The following is a 4949-nucleotide window of genomic DNA, read 5'->3' on the forward strand; positions in this document are numbered from 1 at the left end:
CAAAGCTTTTACCTCTGACTGATCTTGGGATTCTAAACAAGCAAAAAGGAAAAGCTAAGGCAGAATTGTCAACTAACAGCCTGACAATTGAAGGCATGCCTAAGCACAGAGACCTTGGAAAAATCTGAAAGAAATATTGGTTCAGGAATTTAAGCAACCCTCTGTAATCATTATCTGGCTACTCCTTCTGCTTAGATCTTCAGATAACCACACTGTGAAGGTATAGAGACAATACTAGGTTAGTTCAGCAAATATATACTCAGTAAAAGATGTTGAGATCAGAAATGTATGTATATAGATAGTGTTTTGACAGGTGACATTAAATTTTGTAAAGCCACTAAAAGTGGCTACTATTGCTATGGGATATAGTTCCTGTCAGTCACCTGGATGCCATGGATCAGTAGAGAACAATCATGTAAATACATCTCTGCAGGGTAATCCACATAATGACCCACACCTAGGGAACGCTAACTGCTCCTTTCAGGGTCTTTGGATTCTAGTATACATCCATTTTCCAGAAGAATCACCATGAAAGCGAAGACACTACCACCTAACAAAGATCAGTAGACTGGCTAATCTTATTATGTCTTGCACAAATTATTGCAACTACTATTTTTGTTGAATCTCTATTTTATACAAGTTTACCTAATCCTATTTCAGCAGTATTAAAGTATATGTGTAAAAAAGATTATATTACTTCATCAGGATGCAATCTCCAAATACTGTTTCTGTTAAGTTAATCTTTTATGCCTCCCCAAATAAAAATTTATATACATACCCTGGGTGGTTTAAGTTTTCAAAAAGGGCAGGGGATTTTCCCAGTAATAGCCAATTTCCCCGTGAGGGAAAATAAACTTACGAAAAATTTTTAGAAGACAGATCCCTGCTTTAAAACTTAAGACAAATTTTGAAGAAAGCAAATATCAGCAATATATATTTCTTAAATTACTACACTCACAACATTTTTACTTTTCCTCTCTCTCTCCTCTATCGCTCTCTCTAACACACACGTGCACACACACACACAAACTTAACTAACGTTCAAACACTAGAAAAAAAATGTAGAACATTAAATTGTATACCAGCATTCCCATTCTTCCACATGGAAAATTCTCTCCCAAATCCTATACACTTCCACTTAAATTAGGAGATACTAGCAAATCATACTGTATTTTCCTATGAATTTCTCCTTAATCATAATTGATTCATTTCGCACAGCTAACTGAACAGAAGCAAATCTTATTACTCTGACTCCACTAATACATGTTGCTGATTGCAATGTCAGCACATAATTGAAGTTTAGCTAAATAAAATCCTAACGTGATTATTTTTGACAATGGTGCATGAGAGAGAGATGCATCCCCTTCTGAGAATGACACAGAAATGTGAAACAATAAACACTTGTGGACATGTTTTCTGCAGTCCGAAGATTGAGTGAATAATAAGAACGCAGAGTGAAACGTATACATGAGTGACTTAGAGAGAATCTAAACGGTACTACAGTTCATCGTTCCAGATGTCCTTGAGGAAATGTGCACCACTTCCATTTTCATAGTTATGTGAGCTTTAGAGTAAATTGTTCTGCTTACTTCAGTTGTTTAGAATTAAGTTTCTCTCACTTGCAACCAAAAGAGGCTTGAAAAATATGGGGAAAATATCCATAGCCAAATTGAACAGAGAAGTGGATAGTATTAGGTAGAAACGACTTTTAAAAGATAATATTTTACATGGACTTCAGAAGACAAATAAAATTCTCACCTATCACAGAAGAAAGTGAAATTATGTTGTAGTCAGAATGACATCAAAGTCAAAAACAAAATGCAACTACATCTCAGGGGAGAAAAATGGTCTACAGATAATTTATTAATAGTAGTTAATACATTTTCCTAAATATATATTGTTAACTGTTCTTTGACAAGGGTGCCAGAAATGCACAATAGAGAAAGAAAAGTTTGTTCAAGAAATGCTACTAGGAAAACTGGATATTCACATCCCCCCCCCCAAAAAAAAAAGAAAAGAAAAAGAGAGAAAAAGTAGTGGACTTCTTCTTGGACCATATTCAAAAATCAACCCAAAATGAATTAAAGACTTAAGCATAATATCTGAACCTGCAAAAATCCTAGAAGAAAACATGGAAAAGTCTTGACATCGATCTTGACATTATTTCTTTGATATGAAAAACAAAGCACAGTCAATAAAAGCAAAAACAGACACGTAGGAATACAACAAACAATAAAGCTTATATACAGCAAATGAAATATTCAACAGAATAAAAGGAAACGTATGGAGTGGAATTAAATATTTCCAAATCATGTATTTCACAGCACTATGTCAGAAATTACTACAACTCAACATGAAAACTATAATGATGATAATAATACTGATAATAAGGACTCAGTTAAAAATGAACAAAGAATTTAAACAGATCATTCCCCAAAGAAGACCTACAAATGTCCAACAGTTATATGAAATTATGCATGACACTGTTAATCATCAGAGAACTATAAATGAAAACTACAGTGAGAAACCATATCACAACTGTTAATATGGGTATTCCCCAAACACAAAAATATAACAAGTCTTGGAAAAGATGTGGAGTAAAGGAAACACTGGAAATTTAAAGGAAATTTAAAATGGTGCAGCAGCTATGGGAAATAGTATTAAGGTTCTTCAAAAATAACACTTTGGGGTATATACACGAAAGCATTGAAATTGGGATATTGAAGAACTATCTGCACTCCCGTGTTCAATGTAGCGTTATTCACATTAGTCAACACATGGAAACAACCCATATCCATTAACAGATGAATAAATAAAGAAAATGCAGTAGATGTGTACAATGGTATATTATTCAGCCTTAATAAAGGAGAAAACCCTGCCATTCACAACATGAATGAACTTGGAGGATATTATGATAAGTGAAATAAGCCATTCACAGAAGAACAAGTACTGCATGATTCTACTTATAAGAGATATCTATAATAGTCAAACATTTAGAAGCAGAGAAAACAATAGCAGTTGAAAGGAGCTGGAAGGATGGGGGAAATGAGATACTACTGGTCAATGATCATAAAATTTCCATGATATTAGATGAATAAATTCTAGAGATCTGCTGTACTACATATTTCCTATAGGCAACAATGCCAGGTTGTACTTTTCAAAGTTAGTTAAGGTAAATCTCCTGATACATATTCTTAGCATAAAAAATAAACAAAAAGGAGACAAAGACAAAGGCAATTTTCTAAAGATGACATACAAATGGCCTATAGGTATATGAAAAAAATGCTCAACATCATTAATTATCAGGAAAATCAAAATCACAATGTGATATAACATTACATCTATTGCAATGACTACTATAAACAAGTCAAAAAAAAGTGTTGGTAATAATGTAGAGAAAAGAGAATTCTTGTACCCTTTGGTGTGAATGTGAATTGGTACAGTAATTATGGAAAAAAAGCCTTGAGAACTACCATATGATCCAGCAATCCTCCTTTTGGGTATGTATTCAAAGGAAATGAAATTAGTATTGTTACAGAGATATCTGTACTCTTGTATTAATTATAGCATTATTCACATTACCCAAGATATGGAAACAACATAAATGTCTGATAACAGATAAATGAATTAAAAAATGTTATCTATTTCAATATCCATTTAGACTCAACTACTATGAATAGAAACTCGAAGATACAGAAAGCTGACAGTAATGTATTTTACATCCAGGCTTACCTGAATGGATATATCCAGAATCCAAGGATATAAAGAGCTGAATATTTCATTTCATTATATGTAAGGGACTTGAGAATTCGTGGATTTTGGTTATCCACAGGGGTTCTAGAAACATTCACCAGAGAAAACGAAGGGCCAATTATATGTTAAATGCAATATTATTCATCCTTAAAAAAAAAGAAAAACCTTCTAAATATAGATGGGTCTGAAGGATATTATGCTAAGTGAAATAAACCAAATAGAGAGAAAAAAAAATACTGTAAGATCTCACTTATAGGTGAAATACAAAAAAGGTGAATTTATAGGGTAGAGTGGTGGTTACCAGTGGGGGGATAAAGAATGGGGATGAGATGTTGACCAAAGGGTACAAAGTCTCAGTTACATAGGAAGAATAACCTCCGAAATCTAATGTACAGCATGAAGAATATAGTTAATATTATCGTATTATAATTTTATAAGAAAATGGAGTGTTCTCACTGTATATACACAAAAAATTGTGTTCTCACTGTATATACACAAAAAATTACTATGTGAAGTGATGGATATGTTAATTAGCTTGACTGATAATTTGACAATGTTTATGTAAATTAAAACAATGCTGTACACCTTAAATATATACAATTTTAATTAAAAATTAAAATCTTAAAAACATAGTAAATAACTCATGGGGCAATGAAGATAGCAAGTTTAGGTAACTCACTTGACATATTTGGCTGTAAAAGGAAGAACAATCGTAAGGAATTGGTAGACAGGGAATCCCGTAGTTAAATTGTATATCTCTATTTTTACTAAGCATCTTTTGCACCTTCTTTCTAACACTGGTGTGAGGCTGACACAGACTTGAAATTTGTTGAATAGCATTTTGAGGAGTTTGAGAATTTTTCCCCCTATCAGCCATGTGTAACTACTGGGAATCACATGAATAAATCTAGATTTTAGTGATAGTAAGAAAGTTTCTAAGGGAAAAATGAACAAATGGAGACAAACTAGGTGATTATAATAATAGTGTAAATAAGAGATGATAAATGTCAAGAATAAGGCAACAGCGGACTTAGAAATATTAGTGGCATATAATTAACAAGGTACAGATATAAAGATATGGAAAATCTTATTTTTTTTGAGCACAGAGGTATTTATTCAACCATATAAAATGCATATATAGGAAACTTCTCCAAGAGCTGGTGGCCTGCACTCAGCATTGCACAGATAAAAATATA

The sequence above is a fragment of the Otolemur garnettii genome, unplaced genomic scaffold (genome assembly GCF_000181295.1).
Source record: "Otolemur garnettii isolate 467f Iridium unplaced genomic scaffold, OtoGar3 scaffold00117, whole genome shotgun sequence".
NCBI lineage: Eukaryota > Metazoa > Chordata > Mammalia > Primates > Galagidae > Otolemur > Otolemur garnettii.